At 46.9% G+C, this 27,267-nt stretch overlaps 1 pseudogene; it reads right to left on the bottom strand.

The window, feature by feature from the left end:
• LOC144127659 (uncharacterized) lies at nt 1-24,468 on the bottom strand (annotated as a pseudogene).
• Between the last annotated feature and the right edge of the window lie 2,799 nt (nt 24,469-27,267).

The following is a 27,267-nucleotide window of genomic DNA, read 5'->3' as shown; positions in this document are numbered from 1 at the left end:
TCATGTGTTCTCTACTGCAGTGCAAATTCCTGGGGTTCATGGTTCCTGGTGGCCACGCTTTGCGATTTGAGTTGATTCTCCCTGAACGCCTTTGCACAACTAGTGTGATGGCTTCTGTTGCCACCTGTGCCTCTTATGCCCCGGCGATAATCCTGCCCTCCACCACGATGAATGCTTTGAGCTTCAAGTGGTTCGCAGTACCTGCCACCTCCTCCATCAATTGGCGAACTTGGTGATGGTGAATCCTGATACCGGTCCCCTTGATAGTCTTGATCACGATGCGCCTCCCAGAAAGAGCTCGAGTTGCCTAATGTGCGTGCACTTGTGCTGCAAGCCTCCCTGCTCGAGTTTTTTTCGTCGTAAGTGTCTGAGTGGTAGGAGCCACTGTAGTCTTGCTGGTGATCATCGGAGGAGTGTGCGTTACATTCGGCTTCTCGACGATGCCGTGGCGGCCTGTTCCAGTTCTGCTGCTGCTGGGAACCGCCCCCCTCACTTTCCCATGGTGGTGCGGGCGTGGTCTCCGCGGTGTTTGGTCCGCGTCTAACTTTTGAAAGCCTCTCCGCAGAAGATGATGACGAACTGCCTCCAGAATGTTCAAAGTAGCCATTGCTGAGGTGGTGCTTGTCTTAGCTCTCATTGGCGTCCCTCTGCTGTCTGTGGGAGGGCCTTGAATGCCGTTTCTCCGAAGGCCTCCAAAACTGAGGCTCTAGCTGCCTGTCGGACAAGTCGTGGAGAGGCGCGTCACTGGTTCGTGCAGGGGCTATGCTGCTTGTATGTCGCAGAGGCGAACCCCAACCCCTCAACTTGAAGGCTCCGAAACATTTGGGTGTCTCTGGCACACTGTTGCTCTCAGGAGCCTAAAGAAGTAGAATTCAAAACAGACAAGCAGTGCACTCTATGCTGCTAATATGGACCACGTAACAACATTGACTGAAATGTTACTGAAGCACTGAGGACAGTAAAAAGTACGTTTGGAATGCAGCTAAAACCTTACATATGAGGAAAAAAACTAAAAATTATTTCTGACCTCTCTCAGGGCAAATGAATTAAAGTAACAAATGCAGCACTATTATTTATTAATCTGTTAGAAGAGTGTGAAATTGATGTGTTGAGGTAACAATTTCTGTCCTGTCCGACTTCTGTGTATGCTTCAACAAGCACCACAAAAACATTAAAAACAAACATTACCTATTCCATATCTTAACTTAATTGTACAGACTGCACGTCCAGTTGAATTAACTTCAACAAATTTACCCAATCAGCAGCATGACGTCAAGAAGCTTCATCATAGTTTGGAGTCATATGCAGCTACTGGCGACTGACCTGCTACTGACTGCGTGTTCATGACACAATCTGGTTGTCAGAGATTTGAAAGCCTATCTGATCACCAGCTTTGTTTGCCACAGTGCCCCTTGATGCCACAGAAAGTCTTCGTTAGAACACATGATGAAATAATTATTTGTTTTGTACGGAACAAAACGAAGTACCACAGGAAACATTTTTTCAATGAAGAAAAAAATAAGCTTCAATTTGGAGTCTAGACCGCCTAAAAATAACCTGAAACACTTTGCGAAGAAGAAGAATGTATTCAGTATTAAAGGTTCCGCGAGGACAAACTGAAGTTAGCCTATGCCAATCGATTACAGCATTCTAGCAACAAAGGGGCTATTTTTGCCAGAAAAGGAGCTCTAGTAAACTTCAAATATTCCAAAAAGAGTACAGGTATTGCCACAGCAGGCGATTCTCGGAAGCAAAGTGTTATGTCGTCAATTATTTGTTTTGTGTGGATCTCTGATGCTATTTTGTTATGCCACATTCTTCCAGGAAGCAATCATGGATTCTATGATGTTCTCGATGTCATCATCATATCTGAGTTTCAATAGAGTGGCGAGTAAAAAACTTCATTTTCGATCCCAAATATCTTGGCAACAAATATGCCTTCTGCTGGTGAATGAATATCAACACACTCATAAAAAGGGAAATGCACCTGGACTTAGAACAACAGTTGGATAGGGTTGTCCCCGGTGCCCCTTTGAAGAACCTTACACAGACAAAATAATCCACTTCAGCCAAATGTTTTTCTTCTCGTTTGTTTCACCCCATCCTTCACCCATTCCTTTACAATACACTTCGTGTGTCCACTGTGATTAAGAGTTATTGATCTGTTTCTTTGTTCACAGCAATTCCTACACTGAAGGCAGCCATAATTTCTTCAACTGCTTACCTCCACATAATCTCAAACAGAAATTGGCTATGATAAAACTAAATGTGCAGTAACCTCACTCTTGGTGGACACCTCAACCACACCATACCTAGCGGGATGATAGTTACCATGTTCAAAAAAGTGCTTTGGAGTCACTTTAATAAAAAAGGAAAGGAGTAGCCAGCTCCAAAGCATGATCCCGAAATCCCCTCTACACATCCAAATAAAAAGAACGAGAAAAAGGAACCGAAGGGGCGCACAACAGAGATCTCGAGGAGGAACTTGTTCTTCTCAGCATCCACATTGAAGATGCCGCCCTGGCGCTGCTGGCGCACATACAGCTTGCTCATGCTGCGCTGCAGCCGCTCTAGCTCGGGTGTCATGTGGAAGTCTGGCTGCCGCTGCTGCTCGACGGGCAGCGGTGCTCCTGCTCCACCAGACCCAGCAATGGCGACAGTGGCAGCCGGCATACGGGGCAAAGCACCTGGTCACAAAACACTGCAGTACAGCTCTTTTTTTTTCTTGTAGTTTCAGAGCACTACTAGTGTGTGCTTGTTTCGCAACAAACTTGTCAAATACGTGAAAAACTATGCAACTTTGAAACTTTTTCAAACAGTAAACATTTTTTTAATAAACTGCAATTCCTGCTCTTATTCCCTAATGTTTAATTTTTGCCCTCTACAGGAAACATCAGTCAATGTGCTCATGACCTGCTATTACATAAACGATGCCACATATTGTCTGCAGAACTAAGCAATTGTTTAAGTCCTTTCAGTTTCTGTTCCGAGAGACACTAACTTTGCAGAGCAAGGCATTTATTATATTTGCAATACGTAGGCTTACTTTGATGCTAACAAATTTTTAAGAAACAACACAACTGGCATAGGGATCCCACCTTTGACATACATGTTGTCAGCTTGAGGGACAATAGAGTAGGTAGGAAATGTGAGTATGTATTTGAATTTAATTAACCAAGACTGTTCAGCAAAATTGAAAACTGAGCAACCTGGAAAGAGCAAGATTGCTCAATCAGCATTTTAGTTAATGGCTATGGGGTTCATTTTGTTTTGCAGCAGTACACAGCTGTACGCTAAATCTATTTTTTGCGCACATAACAAGCTGCCAGTTGCTCCTGATCAAGCTTTTTCTTTAGAAATATTTTGAGATAAGTAGCCTCAATAAGATGGACCCCATTAGAGCTTTATGTGGGCCATAAAAACGTTCTATTTAAACCAATGTTTCAAGGGTTTCTTGCATGTGATGGAAGTAAAGTTCCCCAAAGCTTGACAGCACGAGACCAGTGCACTGCACACACTCAAGCGCATTGTTGCCATGCATCTTTTGAAATGCAAGCTTATGAAAGAGCCTGGGTTCTAGAATTTTTTATCACACATGTACATGTCCCTTATGTAGGAATGACTATTGACCAGCAATTATACTGAACTGAAACGAAGGCGGCATATTGAAGCCCATAAGAAGCATTTGGATGTCCTGAGAACATAAGTCCAGAATTAAGGCAAAGACCTAAGAACCAAAGAAAGACACCACACCCATGACAATGCTCTGTAGTCATAACTTTTTCATCCCCATGTAAGCAATAAGTTGCGTTTCTATTGTCAGAATATCTGGATCATGAAGTGTAAGCAGCAATGTACCAACCATTCCTCAGGTCAAAACACCCCTAAACCTGATGACAGAAGACAACACTATTAAGGTATCAATAGGTGTAACTAAACCACACAGGTGTAAGTAGTGCCTTCAAGTAAGCAGGTGGGAATTCTGTTAATTCAGCCTTGTATCGTATCACCAACGAAATTCACAAAGCAATGTGCAGACAGTGGAACATTGATATGTTATAAAGCCATGACTACTTTTTTTATGAATAGTAGAGGAAATAAACACTTATATTGCGTGATTACTTTAAAAGTCTGCAGATATTTTTTGCAAAACTGTGAGAGATATTTCAGTGCAGTATGAGCAGGTGCACTGCATAAATGCCCTCTATAAATCCACCCCTGCTCCCCTGCTACAGCAGGAATGCTCACACTTGGTCCTGTGGAACTCTTGGTTCCCGGAGTGCGATACGGGTGTCACAAAATTCGGCGCATATTAAAAAAAAACGGCGCTGCGCGTAAGCAATCGCGCCCGGCCGCGGTGAAATAAAACAAAAAAAACAGCGGGGAAGAACCCCGGACATCGCGTAAACCTTGCGTGGGCATTTCACTTAGCTCGCCGGCGGGCGCCAAAGTAAACATGGCCACGCGCGGCGTCGGTTTGTCTAGAATGTCGAAGTTTCTGCTCGTTGCCCACGGAAAGGGGGTAACCTTGTCCGCGCCAAAATGATACCCTCTCCCCTTCGTTCCGGCGCCGATGACTCAGCTTGGCGAGAATGACCTAGATTTTTCTGGACGGTGATTTCCGCTCTCGACCAATGGGGCCGTGCGCCCGGCGCGAGAAGGAGATTGTGCAGTTGAAGCTGCGTGTATGTGCACGCCTGCCTTGGCGCGAAGAACAAAGGGACGCGGGCTGCGCCTATATATACGGGGCTGCAACCATTGTCTGTTAGCCCAAGCCGCCGTTTAAGCTTCCGAGAAGCGCGCCCACTCGACTCCCGGGAGAACACCACACGCCCAGCCCGGAACAGCGAGGCAACGTGCGCCAACCTGCGAGACGGCCCCGTCGAGCTCCTCAGGTCGCCGGACTGTCGCAGTGCCCGGTAAACAAATCGTGTTTTGGTTGTTTGTCTCTCTATGTGTTAAAGTGCAAAGGTTCTGTTAAATTGTAATCTGTCTCGATTGTTACTTTGTATGAGTTGCTTTGTATTTGAAATCACTTTGTATCTGCTCGTGCAAGTGATAGTGAAATCCTTTGTATCGTCTCTTCGCTGTATAAACTTTGTTTTGTTTGTGAACCTTTGGCTCCGACCCATTCTCTGGCTTGCGACCGGCGAAAGCTGCGTACCAAACGACCAACCCCCTTGTCACTTGGTACCTGGTCTCCGGCTGAGCTTGCCAGGCTTAGTCGAGGACATCTTCTTTGTGACCGAGACCGCTGCCCCCACACGCTCTAAGGGTGTCTGGGAGCGCACGCAAAAGTGCGAGAAGTGATGATAACGGGTACCCTGACCAACTAAGTCCGTGCATGCCTCAACCCATCAACGTCCCGTTCCATTACCGACTTTTTTGGGGACTAATCAGACTAACCGCTTATGAAAAGCAGGCTTTTCTCTACAGCCAGTCATTACAAAGTGAATTAAGGCACTTTCTCAGAACTATCACCTTTATGCACTTTTCTGCATGCATGCTAAGCAGGAAAAAATCGAATTCAACACACAGCAGGTTCCTTGGAACCTAAAGCTGCAAGGTTCCCCAAAGCTAAATATGCCGAAATCCTGTACTATAATACGAATATCTTTCCATTCGCCCAGCTTTCAGTGGATCTTACATTATGCTTGGACAGCGTGTCTCATTATAAAGGGAACACCGGCTGCCCAACAAGTAATTAGCGATATTTTCCCTGCCTTGGTAGCCGCTGCTTCTTCGTTGCCCCCAGTGGCGGCAGCGGCAGGCGGTGTCAGGCGCGCCTTGTCGCTCTCTTCCTGGGCGATCTGCTCGAGCGCGTGACGCAGGTACCGGGCCAAACAGTGCGAGTGGAAGTAATGGTTGCACTGCGTTTTGATAAACACATCGCCTTCGGCAAATCCGTACAGGCAAATGGTGCACTGGCAGCACGGGATGTTCTCCTGTGTCAGGTGTTCCCTTGCTACCTGCATGTTCGTCGCTGTGAGTGAACTTTCTGCTGCACAGCAAGAAAAAATTTGTTTGCTGGTTTGCACTTGCTGATTTGCACTCGTCTCACTGCTGCAATACAAACACAAATTTGCATGAGAACAGCGCTGATTTTCCGGGCACTTGCTTAGAAAGTGATTGGTGCAGCATGAGCTGCAATGAACAGGTGGAAATAACACAAGCATGGCACACTGAAATCGTGAAGGCACCGAAAAACTACAGTGAACTCCTTGCTTGCAGTACAACTGCTCAATACAATACAAACACCGAAAGGAACGACATGTAGCCACAAATGACCAATGGAGCCATGCATAAGAAAAGCTTTTTTCTCCTCTTGCCACAAACTCTTAGAGCTTTACATGGGTGCCGTGATTTTTAGAAAGGTCGCTAAACAGAGTATCTTGTCTTTCCTTTTTTTAAACTTAAACATCTCTGAAGATCAGCTCAGATACAACAAGGTATTCATACTCTAGTGTCTGCTGTCTTGAGAAAAATAGCCCTGTGGATATGCTTCAGGCCATGCAGTGTGACTCATTCTCGCATTACCAGTGTTCTAAATCTCTTGTAGGTGAAGAAAAACCCTTGTCCTCCTCTCTCTGCAAAGCTCAGGATTTCTATGGGTGCTAGAATTAGAAGCTAACCCCAAGGGTTGTATTTTTTGATAAAGGTTGTATATCTGAAACACTACTGAAAACAATCAGATAAAATATTTTTCTTCACTGAATAAAGTAAAACAAAGAGACGGTCCAATAATTTACTACTCCTAGTGTGGACTACCCTGCTAATACCTATGTGGTTCACACTAACTGAGTTTACAGGACTTTTGCTGCAAGCAAGAGAATATACAGCACAGTTCCAAAAATGTTCTGCAGGGAAGCAAACATATGCTACACAACTACAAAGAAGCATCTTCAACACCTCTGAAATTTGTCACCTCATGTTGCCTTTCAACCACTTCATACACTTGCAATTAGTATTATAAGGTGACTCTTCCCTAAACGAGCACTGTGAGCACACAAACTGTGCACACGCATTGCGTGCATGCTTTCGCTTTTTCCAGTGATGCATCAAGGCTGCCAACACTCTGTCAAATTGCAAGCTGTGTAACTGCGAAGCTCCTGCGCAGATGGCTAGAATCGAAACATAGGCTATGCTGTTCTTAACCAGCTTCTGTACAAGCTCATGCTATTTCGGAATATTTGTTCCATTTATCTCGGGAAATTTAAGGTTTGTGAAGGATTCCAAGGTTCTTGCATGGCCTGAAATTTTCATAACAGACCCCCTTCATGGACACTGAGCCAGCTTCAATTCAATGCTGCTTGCCCTTGTAATGGCAAAACAACAAAAATCAAGAACAATGCATGAATAGTTTACTTGTTTTATTACATGGAGCATGTAAGGTTGGTTCCCATAACATGTTTGTCCATCAGCCACTAAGCATGCATATTCAGAACATCACTCACACCTAGACCAAGGTCACTGACGACATTGTTAGGTACACACGGGGTAGCCGAACTGATGAATAATGAAAGCGGTTCATATTGAGAGCTCGTGAAAAAAAGAGGTCGTTTACAGTACTTCTATCTTTCCGCTGTTTCAGAGAAGGTGCCAAACTAGCATGAAAAATCTTGGCTGGTTCTTCCTTCTTACCTCAATGAGCTGATACAACATTGGGCCACCAACATTTTCTTGTGCTGTGTTCTCCAATTCTTGCTGAATCAGTGATTTTCTCATCAGACAGGCCACGAGGATTGCGAATCGTGATTTCGGGAAAAACTTCCGGGTACTGTGCATTGGAACAATCAAAAACAAAATACCAGTGCATAAATATTCAAAGCACATTTATTATGCAGGAAACTATGCTGCTGGATAGGCGTGTGAAATGCGACACACATGCCATATCCGTGCCTTTACGCAAGACTATGTGTCTGCATAAAATGTGAGAGAATGGGGCTGACAGTTCCAATTGACTGCTTACACATAAAGAAGTAATGATTTCACGAACTGAATATCTAGCAATTTGCAAAGCAATCATTTAGCTATGGACTGCTTCAGACGACTAGCTCTATGCACAACATTAGATTAGTTTGGATTGCCGCGTGCATTAAACTATTACCAATTATCAATCTGAGATTCTGCAGTTAGCTCTCATGGAGATGTGTGAGCTCATTAAGCGCGGAGAGAGAGAGAGATACTCTTTAATGAAGAAACAGAGAATTTAGCCGGCGTTTCAATATCGCTGGCATGCTATTCTGCGTAGGGAGGGGAATTTGGGAGATAAAGACTGAAGGAGAGCAGCGTGAAAGAGGTGGAAAAAAAACAAAGATAAAATGCAGCCTTGAAATTGGTACTAAGGATGCAGTGGCGAGTATTGATGTAACCTATGGAATGATGGAGTGCACAGTCCGACGAATGGGCTGACGAAGTTCACTGCAAGAAGAATGCATGAAGGTAACCTGCAAGTGAATTTAGAGCCTATCGAGATGTCCAATGTCTTTTAAATATGTAAAAAGAAAGTTCATTGCAAGTCTCTGTTGCCTGAAGCAGGCTAAGGGGCCTAAAACTTTGTCCATTGTTAGGGGCACTGGGCAGAGCTTCTGCATGCAATGTTCATAGTACGCACGCTCGTTAGCATACACAGGGCACTCAAGCAGGATATGTTCCACAGTTTCTATCGAAGCACAGTTGTCACAGTGCGGACTGTTCATTTGTCCAAAACGGTATCGCAGGCCATTTGTATATGCAGCATTCAGACGAAGTCGGTGATAAAGTGTTTCGAGTTGTCGAGGAATTCTGGGTGAGAGTCTTGATCTAAGATGTGGGTCGATTGAGTGAAGAAATTGGTACTGATGTGTCGGCAAACTCCAAAGCCGATACGTTTCTTCGTACGCAAAACTTTTAGCCATTTGGGACGCATCAGATTTCGTGAGAAAACTTCGAATGTATCTCTGATGTTGATGGCCCTTACGGGCCGCTTCATCTGCTTTTTCATTAGCCATAATGCCACAGTGAGCAGGTACCCACTGAAATGTTATGCAGTGGCCTGCGGAAATAGCTAAATGATGGATATACCCAATGTCCAGGGAAACTGGCTGGTGATTCGTTTTCTTCAGCAGGTTGGCCAGGATCTGCAGAGATGCTTTTGAATCGGTGAAGATAACCCAACGGCCGGCGGTTCGGCGCAGGATGTAAGAAACAGCTTCCTTAATGCCGTGAAGCTCAGCTGTTGTAGAGGAGGTCCTCCGCTGCAGCCGGTAAGAAAGGGCATGGCCTGTTGAGGGCACATAAAGGCCACAAGAAGAAGTTTCTTTAGTAGATGAACCATCGATGAAGATATGGGTGTGCTGCGTATATTCTTAGATTAAGTAGGCGAGAGTAGCTTGCAGAAGTGCTGCCTGTGGCATGCGGCTCTTTGCATTCACACCTGGAACAGACTTCTTCACCTTTAGAGGGGAGAGTGTCCATGGAGGAAAGGCCAGAGGTAGTAGTTTCTGAGGCTGATTAATAGTAGGAAGGGGCAGGAGCTGCACTGCCTGGCCAAAGCTAGAATTGCTGTGAGTTAGGTGGACACGGTGTAGGAAGTGCTTCTTCCCTTGCAGGACATGGCGGAGATGGGTACGCATAGTTTCCTTGGCGGCAATTACCTCTAGTGGGAGACATCCTGCCTCCGCTGCTGTTCCTGATGCAGAGGAACCCTTTGGGAGGCCAAGACAGAGTCGCAGGCAGTTGTTCCGTGCGGCATTGAGAGTCTTATTGCTTGATGTAGATAATCTTTGAAGCACTGGTAGAAAGTAGCGCAAGGTTCCTTCAACGTAGGCTTTTTCAAGCAGAAGCATTGATCGGCAGTTGCTACCCCACCTTGTTCCCGCCATGAACCTGAACACTTGCGATGCTGCAGTAATCCTCGCACGGAGCTTTTTGATCTGAGGTGACCATGACAGATTATAGTCGATTACAACACCCAGGAATCGCTGAGATCGTACATATGGCAGCGATCGTCCGCCTAGGAGCAGCGGATATCGGGTCATCGTTTTTCTTGTAAACGCCATTGCAACTCTTTTCTGGCGAGAGACGAAGGCCTCTGGAAGCCAGGTACATCGAAATGTGCAATAGTGCTCTCTGAAGACGTTTCTGGGTAATATAGCGCGAACGTGACGCGGTCCAGATGCAGATATCATCAGCATAAATTGTTATGCGGACCCCTCGCGGAAGGTGTCTTCTTATGTGAATAAGGACAATATTGAACAGGAGAGGGCTGAGCACCGCTCCCTGTGGTACGCCCCTCTCCACTGCGTGAAAGCGTGTTGGACCGTTTGGAGTGGTAATAAAAATTTGTCGTTCTTTTAAATAATGCCCAATCCACTTGTATAGCCTTCCTCCAAGGCCAAGACTGCCATAGGCTGCGAGAATTGCATGGTGAAAGACGGAGTCAAAAGCGGCCTTGATGTCTAGGAAAACGGCTGTTGGGATGTACCCAGCATGAAGGTACTCCTCAATTGATGAGACGAGGGCGATGATATTGTCAGTCGCAGATCTGTTTTGACGAAACCCGTTCATTTCTTGGGGGAACTCATTTCGGCTTTCTAGGAACCAAGTTATGCGCTTGCAGATCATGCGCTCCATGAGCTTACCTATGCAGCTCAGTAAGGCAATGGGCCGGAATGATGCGTAGCTTGTTGGCTGCTTACAGGGTTTCAAAACGGGCACGATTTTCGCCAGCTTCCATTCCGTGGGGACCTCACCAGCCATCCAGGAAGAATTGTAATACTCCAGGAGTCGAAGACGGGAGGTGTGGGGTAGCTTTGCTATGGCGTCATAGGTCACCTCATTATGACCTGGAGACGTGTGCCTGTTTGTCTCCGCGATAGCTGTGGATAGTTCTTCCATTGTGAAAGGCAGGTCCAACGCTGGCACTGCCGCCTTTGGGATGCCTGTTTGACCATCTGCGGAGAGTGTCGAATGGCCTGACCCTGCCGACAGCAGCTTGCAGTATTCTTCTGAGACTTCTTTTATAGATTTTTGTTCGTGAAGGGAGAGTGCAGCGAAGGGGTGGAGTTGTTGAAGTGGCGTGCGCATACCTCTAACTATCCGCAATATTGGTTACTGGTTTGCGCACATTCAGCGTAGAACAAAAGTCAGGCCACTTTTGCCGACTGAGTTTATCCATGTAGCGTCGAATGTGACGTTGTGCCCGTCGGCATGCACGTAGGTCATCGAGGCTTTTGGTGCGCAGAGCTTTCCTTTCAGCTCACCTGCGTATAGCGCAAAGCCTTTGGAATGTGTCATCATTTGAAGGTAGGTTATCATTTTTAGCTGTAAGTTGTGTACTCGCCCTCAGGCAATACGCAATTGTCGATGCTAATTCATCATTGCGAGTTGCCGCAGTAATTCCTCTGCTTACAGCGTCCTTGTATGCGTCCCAGTCTGTAGATTTTATAAGGAATTTCTTTGGGTTCCTCTGCGCATGGAAAGCCGATATGAGGATTGGGTAATGGTCGCTTCCAGGTGTCTCCAAATCAGTGCACCAGCCAAAGTTTTCGGCGAATGAACTTGTGACAAATGTCACGTCGATGCTGCTGGTAGTCGTCGGGCCTCGGAGGTAGGTGATGCTGCCGTCATTTAATGGCTGAACTGAATGCTTGGAGAGAAGTTTTGCAAGCTTGGCACCTCGGGCACATGTATGTGAGCTGCCCCAAATTTCATTATGAGCGTTGAAGTCTCCGCAAATAATATGCGGAGAGGGCGTCCTTGCTATCAAGTCTTCAAGTCTCAAAGCATCAAATGGCGTGCCTGGCTCAAGATATACTCCAATCAGAGTGTACTGTTGTCCGGCAATAACTGTGACAGCGCATACGTATTCATTGTCACTGTGAGGCGGTACATCAACCGGTGAGGCCGGGATATCCTTGCGAAAGCCTATCAGCAATCTGCTGACGTTATCTGGTCGTTGTGAATGATGGAAATAGTATCCATTGAGTCGGAAAGTTTCCTCGACGCGTGATTCACAGATGACTATGAAGGGGAAGCGGTACGCACGCACGAGCTGTCGGAAATCTGAGAGTTTAGAGCGTAGCCCGCGAGCGTTCCACTGGAAAATGGTGCATGTACGAAAGATGTTGTGGATTGTTAGCTGCAGTGAAGTTCTCGCTGTGGAAGCCATGATTACTGAAGTGTGGTATTACGCCCCTGCGGAGCGTAGGAGACCGACACCAACGGCTCCATTGCAAGGACAGCTTCTACTTCTGGGAGTCTTCCTCACGAGGGGTTTGCACGGATAAGAGCCTTGATGGCTGCAAACAGCATCGGAATCAGTAGGCATGTGACATCTTGTTCAGAGCTTCCGGTTTGCTGCCTGCCGCTGATCTTCTTGTCATGTTGTGGCGCCCTAGGGTCAGAGCAAGCGACGCTGTTTTTCGGGTCTTGTGTAGTGCGTTGCAGTAGCTTCGATGAAGGAGAAGAACCAACGGACTTCCCACGCTTCTTTTTTACCGCATCTGCGTAGGTCTTGTCAGCTGCTCTGCCACGCTGTGTTGACTGATTCTCGGAAAGAGCTGCCGTAGTCGTGAAAACCACGTCGGGGTTAAGTGGTGGTTCATGGCGCTTAGGGGGTTTCCCTTGTGTTTGCTCTGCCGTGCGAGCAACTGTGGCTGCTTTCTTTTTATAACACCCTCCATAGGAAGCAGGGTGGGGGTCACCGCAGTTAGCGCATTCAGGTTGCGCTCTCGAAGTGCATTCTTTGTGCGAGTGGGGGCCAGCACACACTTTGCAGCGCACGGGGCCGTTACAGTGTCTTGATATGTGGCCATGCCTCTGACATTTATAGCACTGAGTTGCTGCTCCGACGTATTCACTTACAGGGTAACTACCGAACCCCAGCGTTACTCGTTTTGGTAGCGGCGCATCTTTTGCGAATTCCAATATAACTGTGTGGCGGCGTACCGCTTTTATCTTTTCACTATCCTCAGGAGTGTAGGCGATTAGCCTCCTTGCTGAGAGGACACCTTGGTCGCGTAGATATTCCTGCAGATCTTCGTCTGTGTAGGTGACAGGTACATCTTGTATTTGGCCTCTACAGCCACTCCAGCCAGCTTATTTACCGTGAGCAGACGGTTGGCGGCGGGCAGCGTCGATACTGTAACCATCAGGCTCCCATCCTTGTGAATGCGATGGCTGAGGACTTTTTCTTGAGCCGATGCTACAACCGCCGAAGCCACAATGTTGGGGTTGGCTTTCCATAGGCTTCCTCCTTCCTCAGTTGGCCTGAAAACTACAGGAACACCGGTAGCTCTCTTTTTCTTGTTCGATACAACTGTAAATGATGCTTGGTCCATGTCCTCTGGATGGTCGGTCAGAGGCTCGTTGCTGGCTTGGTCGTCGCGCAGTCTCTTGTTTGGCGGGGCCTGGTCTGTAGCCGCAACTACAGGGGCCGTTGGACCCGCCGCTGGCGCTGCTGCCATCAGTGCAGCATGGAGTTCAGCTGGCGGTGATGTTCCGTGTCGGCGTTGATGCGGCGCACAACGCCGAGGAGGTCGCTTGACGTGCTTTTGCCGGCGGCCAGGGACCCCCAGGTCGTCGCACGTCGAGGACACACGCCAAAAAGACTGGAAAACCTGAAGGGATTTACAATAATCCACCCAATTCTTCGTTACAAAGACGTTGAAAAGCCCAAGCCTTGAAGGACTGAACCTCTACTAGGCACACCAATGTTTAAATACGACCGAAAAGACAATAGTTCACAAGTTCAAGCAAATTCGCCACGTGAAATAGCAATGAAGCTGTCGAAATTGGGAATTTTTTTTTACCTCAGTGGGAATATCGAGAACGAGGTCCAGACGAACGTATTGCTTTTCAGCATTGTCGGCAGTGGCCGGATGCAGAGATACCTTCACGCATGTCAGCCGCTTGCTGCAACCACATGGAAAGAAGAGGAAACTGATGAAAGAAGGAAACATTTACGGGTATTAAGAACCTCTGCCGTCGTCACCTATGCTCCCACGGAGTAAGTGCCAACACAGCTTGCAACACGCAAGCAGCAGCGATACTACAGTATTTCCTGCTCAGTTTAATCCAAACGCCATAATATTTAATCTGAGTGCCATTCAATTTAATCCAGGTGCCACAGAAATTAATCCAAGAGTCAAAACATTTAATCAAAACGCCAACCAATTTAATCCTCATGCATTCTCACACTAGACCGCTCAAACTTAAAACGCGGTCTACAAATCCGAGACGCGTTATCGATGACTTGTTACTGACGGAGCATTACGCACCCAATGAGCAAGTAATAATAACAGCTTTTAATCATAACAAATAACGGCCAGGTATTCATACCACCCACCACATCAACCGAAGTGCAGGGTGAGCGCGAAGCATATTCCAGATATGCATCGGCGGTGTCCTGCAACTCCCTTCACCATGTCACACCTTTATTATACTCATAAAATGAGCGATTTACACTAAGGTGATGACTAAGACAAACTTTCTGTGATCAGCCGATATTCCACTCACATGACTCCGCATCACTTGCAACCTGACGTCCCACATTCTCAACCAAAGTCATGAGGGCTATGGAACGAAACGTTATGTCGAATGTAATGACGCTATCACTTCGGGACACCTTTCTCTAGCACATTAAGTGTGCTCCTACATGGCATTATAAACTGCACAAAGATGTGCGATTCTTCCCACCTTATAAAGTCACGTGACTTTCAGCAAAGGAGAGACACTTTCGCGACCCAACAACATTGGTATCGAATTTCCCTCGACAATACGGCTGTCGTTTGCACACAGCTATTTTGATGAGTCCACTGTCCGGTCTCACGCGACTTGCTGTATCATGCATCACATCAAGTCGCTATTGCAATGTTATCGCTATCGCTAACTCTAAACTATTTGGCTGCATCATTACAAGTTGTGACGTCACAAGGAGCGGCTTTCATCATGACGGGACATTATGGCAACCATGCAGTGGTGGGTATCAAACCAATCGGTTTTCCCTGTGTAATAAGGCTGTCGTGATGATGATGCGAATTAGCCAAGTCATCATTTGGCGTCATGTGACTTGCAGTATCATGAATTACGACACGTCACGTTCGCAACCATATGATGTTTGGCATGAAACGAATCGGTTTTTCGCTTGGAATAAGGCTCTCGTTAGGTCGAAAACACTTTTGATGCGGCACTATAAACTTTGACGTCACATGAATCGACTTTAACCACGATGAGACTTTTTTGCTACCTTCCAGTGATTGGCACCAAACGCTGCGGTTTTCCCAGTTTAATAAGGCTATCGTGAAGATGATACATTTTCGCCGAGTCATTATGCGGGTCACGTGGCATGGAGTATCCTGAATCACGACATATCACTTTGGCAACCCTATGAAGTTGGCTATGAAACAAATCTCTTTTTCTAGCGTAATAAGGCTGTCCTGAAGATGCCACATAGTCGTCACCCGGGGTCATGTGAGTTGCAGTATCATGCATCACGACGCGTCACTTTATCAACCCTATGCAGTTTGGTATCAAACCAATCGCTTTTACGTGGGGAATAAGGCTGTGGTGAAGATTAATTTTCGCCGAGTCATCATAGGGAGTCAAGTGACTTGCAGTATCATGCATCATGATACGTCACTTTGGAAACTCTATCATGTTAGGTGTCAAATGAATCGGATTTTCGCGCGGAATAATGCTATCGCTGGATCCAAGCACTTTCGCATCGTCTTTATGAGTTGTCAGGTGACATGAAGCAACTTATTATGATGGCCATATTAGCGACAACAGAGAGATTGTTATGAAATGCATCGTTATTTTCAGAGTAATAAGGCTGTCGTAGGGACGATGAGTTTTTGCAGAATTGCAGACCCAAGTGATACGTGATGTCGTGCGCCATAACACGTCACTTTTGGAATTGTAGTATGCTTGTTATGAAATTATTCTGTTTTCATAGAGTAAATAAACTGTCGATAGGTCTGCACCACCGCATTTTTGTGGAGGCAAGACAAATTTGTGCGACAATAGGTATTGCCGGTTCGGCGCAGGGGGGATGATTTGAATGACTTACACACAGAATAATCAAGAATACTTCGCCGCAAAATCAGCATAAGTGTGAAGTTTTAGCCTTTCAGGGATTTACCGGAGTTCAATACCTTTTTTGTAAACCTTTTATATATTCATCTAAATGAGAATTTGATGACTCAACATGCGCTCCGAAGTGGACAAATTTATTCTTGGGAGACTAGGAAGGACTGGTTCGTTAGCCGAGAGAGTCAAATTATTTACATGCGAAGAGTGATTTAATTGCAGCTCATAGTGGACGTGTGTGGGTCGTCTTGCATTGCGAGTTTCATGTCACATGCCATCACAATTCCGCGCGGAAGACACGAAGGAGAAGTTGTGCCTGTCGTATACGGCGCCCTCTTAAGCAGTAATTTGCTTCAAGCATCCTTCCGCGGCACTGGCCAGAATTGCGCGCCTATTGGCTTCCTTTTTGATATCCGCTGTGGTGTTCAGCTAATGGTGTTCATGATCACGGAGGAAGCTTTTACGGAGGATTTGGTTTTTGAACATAATTCTTTTGTGGGATTGAAAAACTGGCTGTATGGAGGAAGCCGCCTCAGATAGTGGTTTTCCGCAGCGAGGATAGCACTTTCGGCGCGGCTGTGCGCTGGCGCCTTGTCGAATGTGAACATTCCCTGCTTATCGGGGTCCTGTTCGCTTACTTTTCGTGAAGCCTCAGCAAGGAAGTCGTTGAATGTGGCCCAGTGAACTTTGTCCACTATGCTGTAGTGGAGCCGTCCTTCTGTCGACATGCAAACCAAGATATTCACGATTGCGCCTTTCGTGCATGGCACGAGTCGCACAGCTGGCACGCCGCGCTGGGCTCTCGCGAAGCTGCGTGAACATTAAACATTGTAATTCGTTTCATCCACATAGTAGCGGGCCACAGCGGTTTCATGGTTCTGCAGCCATTGCGCGTAATTTCTGCGGTCGCGCTTCACGTCATTCCGGTTTCTTTCAACTGGCCTTGGCGTTGCAGGTTTCAGTGTGTAGCTGCGCCCGTCGAGAAGGCGATCAAAAGTGGACTTCCTGATCTGAATCCCCGGGATCGTCTAAATTATTGCGCTTCTATTCTGATCGAATGTCGAAGCAGAACTGCTGTCAGGCCGAACTTTTGGGTTGAGCCACCGCGTTTCTTAGCCTCTTTTCTATCAGTCGCTGTAATCCACGGGAATCTCTTTATAGTTATACTAAGTGCGGCAGCAAGCTGGTTGAGGTCGCCACCGCGCTTCGACATATCGACGATTCTTGCCCGATCAGTTGCGGATACCGGCCGGTAGTTTTTCTTGTGCTCGACAGGCAGTTTTCTAGGTCGTCCTCGTTTCTTGACGCCCTTCGTCTCAGTCGATTGTGGAGTGTGCTTTCTGCACCGTCGTGCGAACATTTTGGTTGGAGCTTCACAAGAAGACCACAACAACGGACCATACAAATTGCGCTGCCAGCGGCACTTCTGTACGTCTGCTTAGCCTGGCACGCGCGAGCCTCCGTACAGTTCTGCTTTAAAAGGCCAGCACTACGGATAAAAGGGATGACGAAAGATTACAAACTTTTCTTTTTGCTAAGTTTAATAGGACAGTTTTTACTATTGCCTCGTTTTGATGAGCCATCTCGCTTTTACTGCCAAAGCAGAAATCTGTTCCCGCTCTCATAGGTCGTATGAGAGTGAGCAGAAAGTAACAAAGTTAAATAAAGGGATGACGCTCGTCGTCTGTTTCTCGCGGCGCACAGCGGCGCCACGTGCCCGTCCCAAAAGCACTTCGCGGCAGTTGCTTCGGCTTAGCTCATTATCGTGTTTGGGCATTCTGCTTGAGCAGCGTCATCAGGAAAGCCTGGAAGAGAGGAGCGGTCAGATTCTATGGTGGCATTATTTTAATATGTACGTACAATGTGAGCGTTTCTATATCGCCTTGATGGCTTCGGCAGCAGCAGTGATGGATATCTACGCATATCTCCCCCCACCTTCTTCTTGGTGCCTCGGCAGGCGCGTCTTTTCATATCTTCTTATTTGAATTTCATTTCGAAGGCCAAGTAATTCGCCGCTGTCCTCTAGCAATGTGCGCTAGTCATGGCAGATAATTCACCAAAAAAAGTGAAAAAGGAAAGTAAAGGCGTTGTAGGCAGATACAATTGCACCATCAGCAACGCTGAGCATGCGCAGGGAGAAGAGGTGGTGAGATCAAGTTATAAAAGCCTCTACTTTTTAAGATTTGTATGAAGACGATATTAGTGCCATCTGCTAACTACTTCAGCTTCATTTCATTTTGGTACTTTCTGATCACTCGCTGACGACGTATGAGAGCGGGAACTGATTTCTGCTTTGGCAGTAAAAGCAATATGTGTTATCAAAACGAGGCAATAGTTAAAACTGTCCTATTAAATTTAGCAAAAAGAATCGTTCGTAATTTTTCGTCAACACTCTCATCCGTAGTGCTGGCCTTTTAAAGCAGAACTGTACGGATGCTGTCGCGTGCCCGGCTAAGCAGACGTACAGAAAGGCCGCTGGCAGCGCAATTTGTATGGCCCGTTGTTGCGGTCTTCTTGTCAAACTTCAACCGATCTGTTCGCACGACGGTGCAGAAAGCACACTCCACAATCGACTGAGACGAAGGGCTTCAAGAAACGAGGACGACCTAGAAAACTGTCTTTCGAGCACAAGAAAAACTACCGGCTGGTGTCTGCAACAGATCGGGCAAGGATCGTCGATATGTAGAAGCGCGGTGGCGACCTCAACCAGCTCGCTGCCGCACTTAGTATAACTATAAAGACTGTCCCGTGGATTACAGCGACTGATAGAAAAGAGGCTAAGAAACGCGGTGGTTCAACCCAAAAGTTCGGACAGACAGCAGTTCTGCTTCGACACTCGATCAGAATAGAAGCGCAATATTTGAGAGGATCCCGGGGACTCAGATCAGCAAGTCCACTATTTATCGCCTTCTAGACGGGCGCGGCTACACACTGAAACCTGCAACGCCAAGGCCAGTTGAAAGAAACCGGAATGACGTGAAGCGCGACCGCAGAAATTACGCGCAATGGCTGCAGAACCATGAAACCGCTGTGGCCCGCTACTATATGGATGAAACGAACTACAATGGTGTTCACGCAGCTTCGCGAGAGCCCAGCGCGGCGTGCCAGCTGTGCGACTCGTGCCATGCACGAAAGGCGCAATCGTGAATATCTTGGTTTGCATGTCGACAGAAGGACGGCTCCACTACAGCATAGTGGACAAAGTTCACTGGGGCACATTCAACGACTTCCTTGCTGAGTCTTCACGAAAAGTGAGCGAACAGGACCCCGATAAACAGGGAATGTTCACATTCGACAAGGCGCCAGCGCACAGCCGCGCCGAAAGTGCTATCCTCGCTGCGGAAAACCATTATCTGAGGCGGCTTCCTCCATACAGTCAGTTTTTCAATCCCACAGAAGAATTATGTTCAAAAATCAAATCCTCCGTAAAAGCTTCCTCCGTGATCATGAACACCATTTGCTGAACACCACAGCGGATCTCAAAAAGGAAGCCAATAGGCGCGCTATTCTGGCCAGTGCCGGGGAAGGATCCTTGAAGCAAATTACTGCTTAAGAGGGCGCCGCATACGACAGGCACAACTTCTCCCTCGTGTCACCCGCGCGGAATTGTGATGACATGAGACATGGAACTCGCAATGCAAGGCGACCCACACACGTCCACTACGAACTGCAATTAAATCACTCTTCGCTTGTAAGTAATTTTACTCTTTCGGCTAAGGAAACCAGTCCTGCTTCTTCTCCCTCGATTAAATTTGTCCACTTTCAGAGCGCATGTTGAGTCATCAAATTCACATGCAGATGAACATATACAAGGTTTGAAAAAAGGTATAGAACTGCTTTAAATTCCTGAAAGGCTAATGCTTCACACCGACGCTGATTTCGCGGCGAAGTATTCTTGATTATTCTGTGTGTAAGTCATTCAAATCGTCCACTCTGCGCCAAACCGGCAATACCTATTGTGGAACAAATTTGTGCTGCCTAGACAAAAATGCTGCGGTGGAGAATTATCTACGGTTTATTTACTCTCTGAAAACAGATTAATTTCATAACATGCATGCTAGGATTGCAAAATTGCCGTGTTATCGCGCACGATACCACATGTCACTTGGGTCTGCAAGTCTGCAAAAACGCATCGTGCCTACGACAGCCTTATTACTCTGAAAAAAAAAACGATGCATTTCACACCAATCTCTCTGTTGCCGCTAATATGCCCATCATGATAAGTTGCTTCATGTCACCTGACAACTCGTAAAGACGATGCGAAAGTGCTTGGATCCAGCGATAGTATTATTCCGCACGAAAACCCGTTTCTTTTTACACCTATCATGATAGGGTTGCTAAACTGACGTGATGATACTGCATGATACTGCAAGTCACGTGACCGCGGATGAAGACTCGGCGAAAATGTATAATCTTCACGACAACCTTATCAGACTGGGAAAACCGATTGGTTTGACACACAACATCATAGGGTTGCCAAAGTGACGTGCCGTGATCCAAGATCCTCCAAGTCACGTAACCACTAATGGTGACTCGACGAAAATGTATTTTCTTCAAGAGAGCTTTATTCCGCAATTAAAACCGATTGGTTTGATAACCAACATCATAGTGTTGCCAAAGACACTTGTCCTGATGCATGATACTGCAAATCGCGTGACCCCCGATGATGACTCGGAGAAAATAATTTAACTTCACGACATCCTTATTCGGCACGTAAAACCGATTGGTTTGATAACCAACTTCATAGGGTTGCCAAAGTGACGTGTCGTGATGCATAATACTGCAAATCACGTGACCCCGATGATGACTCGGCGAAAATGAATTACCTTCACGAAATTCTTTCCTCACGTAAAACCGATTGGTTTCATACCCAACTTCATAGGGTTGCCAAGGTGACGTGTCGTGATTCACGATCCTCCAAGTAACGTGACCACGGATGATGACTCGGCGGAAATGAATTTTCTTCACGAAAGCCTTATTGTGAACGTAAAACCGATTGGTTTGACACCCAACATCAAAGGGTTGCCAAAGTGACGTGTCGTGATTCAAGATCATCGAAGTCATGTCACCACGAATGGTGACTCGGCGAAAATGTATTTTCTTCAAGACAGCCTTCTTCCGCAGGTAAAACCGTTTGGTTTGATACCCAAAATAGTGTTGCCAAAGAGACTTGTCCTGACGCATGATACTGCAAGTCACGTGACCCTCGATGATGACTCGGAGAAAATGAATTATCTTCACTACATCCTTATTGCGCACGTAAAACCGATTGGTTTGGCACCCAAGATCATAGGGTTGCCAAAGTGACGTGTCGTGATTCAAGATCCTCCAAGTCACGTGACCTAGGATGGTGACCTGGCGAAAATGTGTTTCTTCAAGACAGCCTTATTCCGCAATTAAATCCAATTAGTTTGATACCCAAAATCATATGGTTGGTTGCCAAAGAGGCTTGTCCTGATTAATGATACTGCAAATCATGTGACCCCGATGATGACTCTGCGAAAATTAGTTATCTTCACGACATCCTTATTCCGAACGTAAGACCGATTGGTTTGAAACCCAACTTCATAGGTTTGCCAAAGTGACCTGTCGTGGTTCACGATCCTCCTTGTCACGTGACCACAGATGATGACTCGGCGAAAGTGAATTATCTTCACGACAGCCATATTGCGCACGTAAAACCGATTGGTTTGACACTCAACTACATAGGGTTGCCAAAGTGACGTGTCGTGATTGAACATCCTCCAAGTCACGTGACCACGGATGGTGACTTGGCGAAAATGTGTTTTCTTCAAGACAGCCTTATTCCGCAATTAAAACCGATTGGATTGATACCCAAGATCATAGGGTTGCAAAGAGGCTTGTCCTGATGCATGATACTGCAAATCACGTTACCCCCGATGATCACTCGGCGAAAATTAATCATCGTTACTACAGCCTTATTGCGCGCGTAAAACCAATTGGTTTGACACCCAATATCATAGGGTTGCCAAAGCGACGTGTCGTGATCCAAGATCCTCCAAGTGACGTGACCACGAATGGTGACTCGCCGAAAATGTATTTTCTTCAAGACAGCCTTATTCTGCAATTAAACCGATTGGTTTGGTAGCCAACATCATAGGGCTGCCAAAGTAACGTTAGTGATGCATGATACTGCAAGTCACGTGATCCCAATGATCACTCGGCGAAAATGAATTTTCTTCACGACCGCCTTATTCCGCACGTAAAACCGATTTGTTTGATACCCAACTTCATAGGGTTGCCAGTCACGTGTCGTGATTCACGATTCTGCAAGTCACGTGACCACGGATGATGACTCGTCGAAAATGTATCGTCTTCACAACAGCCTTATTACCCTTGGAAAACCGGTTGGTTTGATACCCAACAAAATAGGGTTGTCAAAGTGACGTGTCGGGATTCACGATCCTCCAAGTCACGTGACCACAGATGATGAGTCAGCGAAAATAATTATCTTCACGACAGCCTTATTCCCCACGTAAAACCGATTGGTCTGACACATAACTTCTTAGGGTTGACAAAATGACGTGTCGTGATGCATGATACTGCAAGTCACATGACCCCGGGTGATGACACGGGGAAGATGTGTTTTCACGACCGCCTTGTTACGCCAGAAAAAACGATTCGTTTCTTAGCCAACTTTATAGGGTTGCCAAAATGATATGTCGTGATTCACGATACTTCATGTCACGTGACCCCGCATGATGACTCGGCGAAAATGTATCATCTTCAAGACAGCCTTATTAAACTAGGAAAATCGCAAACCGTTTGATGCCCATCACTGGAAGGTAGCAATAAAGTCTCTTCATGATTAAAGTCGATCCATGCGACGTCACAGCTCATAGTGCCACATCAAAAGTGTTTTCGACCTAACGACAGCCTTATTCTGCACGAAAACCGATTCGTTTCATACCCAACATCATAGGGTTGTGAAGTGACGTGTTATAATTCATGATACTGCAAGTAACATGACGCCGAATGGCGACTTAGCTAACTCGTATCATCACGGCAGCCTTTTTACACAGGGAAAGCCGATTGGTTTGATACCCATCACTGCAGAGTTGCCATAACGTCCCGTCATTATGAAAGCCGCTCCTTGTGACGTCACAACTTGTAATGATGCAGCCAAATAGTTTAGAGTTAGCGATAGCGATAACATTGCAATAGCGACTTGATGTGATGCATGATACTGCAAGTCGCGTGAGACCGGACAGTGGACGCATCTAAATAGCTGTGTGCAAACGATATCCGTATTGTCCAGGGAAATCCGATACCAATGTTGTTGGATCGCGAAAGTGCCTCCCCTTTGCTGAAAGTCACGTGAATTTATAAGGTGGGAAGAATTGCACATCTTTGTGCAGTTTATTATTGTCATGTAGGAACACACTTAATGTGCTAGCTAAAGGTGTGTCGAAGTGATAGCGTCATTACATTCGACATAACGTTCCGATCCAAACCCCTCATGACTTTGGTTGAGAATGTGGGACGCCTGGTTTCAAGTGATGCGAAGTCATTTGAGTGGACTATCGGCTGATCACAGGAAGTTTTAGACATAACCTTAGAGCGAGTCGCTCATCTTATCAGGATAACAAAGGCGTGACATTATGATGCGAGTTAGAGGACACCGCCGATGCATATCAGCAAAGTGCTTCGCATTCGACTTGTACTTCGGTTGATGTGGTGGTTGGTGTAAATACCCGGCCCATATTTGTTATGATTAAAATATTTTTTATTATTACTTGCTCATTGGGAGTCTAATGCTTCGTCAGTATCAACTGATCGATAACGCATCTGGGATTTGTAGACCGTGTTTTAAGTTTGAGTTGTCTAGTGTGAGAATGCATGAAGACTAAATTGGCTAGCGTTTGGATGAAATGCTTTGGCGCTTCGATTAATTTTTTTGGCGCCTGGATTAAATTGAGTGGCCCTTAGAATAAATATTCTGGCGTTTGGACTAAATTGAGCGGGAAATACTGTAGGATGGACTCAGAGCGTGTGAAGTGTGGCGCGTACCTTTCGTCACAGTTGACTTCCAGCTCGTGGATGTAAATGTCCCTCAACGCCTCGATCTCGATATCTAGCGAGCTGAAAATAACAACGGGAAGCCATCAAAGTCGACCAGCAGCTGACCGGGGTAGTTGCGCTTTCGTCATGCAGACAAAGGCGCACTGGAAAGGCACGGAATTGGTTTGTATGCTTCCCACCCGAGTTACCCGTGTGAAACAAACGAAATGGCGACAAACGTCCACGCTCATTATGCGGTGCCACCACTTTCAGCTACCAGCCCTCGTTGTGACATAGCCGCACTCAACTTCTTGCCGTCTCAAACACATCCCCGTAATAAAAGCAAAGGACTTACCTGTCCTCTTCGCTGCTCATATTTGACGGGTGGAAGCTGAAACTGAGCAAGTCACGATAGCTTTGAACGCTCGAAGTCGTTGGAAGATTTTAAACTACAATTTTTCCACACCAGGGCGTTTCAACAGTTTCAGCTCAGCTACTGATCACTGTTTACCCTTCGTCGCAGCCATAGCAGGTCATAGTTGCTGGGCCCCAGCCCGCTATTTTCACCGTTTCCGCGTCGCAAAACAAAAAGCCGCTGCTTCTGCCTGTCGACAGAAATACTAATTTGCAGCAAGATGTAGGTGATGTCCAAAATACTTCGGACGTTGCTTCACAGCTTAGCTCTGTCACATGAATTCGGCCTTGCTGGTTTTTCTGCGGTTATGTTTGTATAGGCATTGCTTGCAGACATGCGGTTTCGACCTTTGTTTCCCTAATACACGAAAGAGGTTTGAAGAAGACGAGGTTGGAGGTAAGGATGGCGTGGATTAACCGAAAACTAAAGATTAAGAAGGATTCGGTGTGTTGGAAAGAGATGATTGGTGGAGAAGAGAAGAATAAAAAGACGACGACAAGGATTTCGTGGACTAACGCCAAGGATATAAAAGCGCGAGGGAGAGCGATGTCCGGAACCCGTAGAGTATCTGTTACGGGTCCAATGGACTTATTTTTGGAAATGTGGCGGAGAGTTTGAAGGATGCTTCACTCCCGCCATCGGTTGGCCCGGTATTGCACTGCCTCCGGGATCGGCCTTGTCTTTAGCGCGCCTGTACTATCCTGTCTTTCTATCCCATCATTCATCTGTCCTACTATCTGCACGTGGTAGCGATTGTGGCTCGGCTTGAGCCAGTGAGCAGGCCTGTGCACTTTCCTTTTCTTTCTTTCTGGCAACAACAGACAGACGATACACGGTGGAAAGAACAGGGAAGCGGAGCCTCCGGCGGGTGAGGGACGCTTCGGCTGGAAGACAGCGACTCCGGCTACTGCTCCGGGGAGCTCGCGTTCTACGGCCTCGCATCGTGGACTTCCTGCCGATCCTGAGCCCGTTCCAAAGAGCCAACCAAGGACGCTGCCACCAGCTACGGCCAGGAGTGTCTCCAGCGCTGTTGCCACCCGTTTTGGTGGTGCCCCTGAACGCCAACATCACCGGCATCACCTCCACGGGCGCTTGGACCGGGAGCTTGTACGACGCAGACAGCGACGCCGCCATCGACGCCAGCCTGAGCACGTTGAACGCCAACTCGGCAACGGCTGCAGGACACATGCAAAACCGCATCCGCACCGAACCAACCGTGAGCACGAACGACGACCGCTAACAGTAGAACACTAGTAGTAGACGCTAGTAGCAGTGTTCCCGGGTCGTGTGTAGTGATAGCATTTCTCTTTTGTTTTAGATTTGCTAGTTTTGTGTGCTAGTGTGTCACGTAGGGTGCATTAAATGTGCGTCTGTATGGTACTCCTGTCGCCTAGTCCATTCTTTCGGTCCGAGTGTTATCCAGGGAGGTCCGTGACATACGCGCTGTCTCAAACTGCAGGAACTTCAAAGCAATGGAATGCAACATGTTCCGAGTGTCATCAAGTAGTGAACTCGAAAACAGTAGGCCATTGTGATCCGTTGGCAGACTGCCTGCTGCGAGCTCCACGGACAGCTCTTGGCTTGGCTTCGAGAATTTTGTGGGCGGTAAACGTTTTAGAGCATTGTGGAAGTTTGGGGATTTGGTTAAGTAGGCTGTTTCTCTCTTTAAGGTGCACCAATTTCTCTCTCGGACAACTTCGGACACAGCCGTTCTCGCATGACTGCGGTTGCACCGCGCGTTCGTAAGGGGAGGGGGGGGGGAAGATATGTGCTGTTCGGCCTCCGTCACTACAGCTCGACAAGATGTTAGAGAACAGAACGATTTATTGCTCAGGAATTTGTGCAGCATGCGAGTTGCTCGAATTCAGAGCTAACACTTCAGGCCCATGCGATCGCAAGTCAGCTCCCGAAACGGCGACACCGTCCACGGCGGGGTCCTGTTGCCTGACATTGCTGGTCGCTGTATATGTTTACGAGCACTTTTGAGATTTATGAATTGTTTTATGTGCACATATTTCCAAACTTCATGCCCAAAGTGAAACACGTTTTCACCAGCAGACCAGTCGATCGATTGAGCACACAGCAGGTGTGCTGAAAGCTGTTACGTTAAAGTTACCCGCTTGTGTGGTGCCGCATGTGGCAGTTTTGTTTATCCGTTTCCTGTGTGCGGGGAAGGTGGGTGACAGACAAGCTGACCACATTACAAAGTGATAAGAATTATTCACCACCATTCTTTTCATATTGAGAGGCAGTAAGTTATGAGGAGGTTCACTTCAGGATAACCGAACTTAAAAAAATATAGCAGCTACATAGTCTAGCTGTTTATCACCTTTCATGGTACAGCACATAGGAGAGCTGACATCTGAGAATAATGCTATAATACTGAACTGTCGCTGTGCAGCTGTCAGAAAATTCGGCGCAAAGTAGAAAGCGCGCAGCGAGCAATCGCTCCCGCGCGCTGTAAAATAAAACAAAAAAAGCGGGGAAAGACCCCCGGAGAGTGCGTAGCATTGCACGTGCGGCTGCCCTTTCCACTCATCTCGCCGGCGCGGCGCCGAGGGAGGCATGCCCGCGCGCGGCGTCGATTTCTTTAGAATGTCAGAGAAGTTTCTACTCCTCGTCGCCGGAGAGGGAATGACCTTGACCGCGCGCTAAAATGATAACCCCTACCCATCGCTCGCGCACCGATGACTTCGCGTGGCGAGAATGAGCCGGATACTTCTCGAAGGCGGTTTCCGCACTCGACCAATGGGGTCGCG

This window comes from Amblyomma americanum, chromosome 1 (genome assembly GCF_052857255.1).
Source record: "Amblyomma americanum isolate KBUSLIRL-KWMA chromosome 1, ASM5285725v1, whole genome shotgun sequence".
Lineage (NCBI taxonomy): Eukaryota > Metazoa > Arthropoda > Arachnida > Ixodida > Ixodidae > Amblyomma > Amblyomma americanum.
This window is presented reverse-complemented; position numbering and strand designations above follow the sequence as displayed.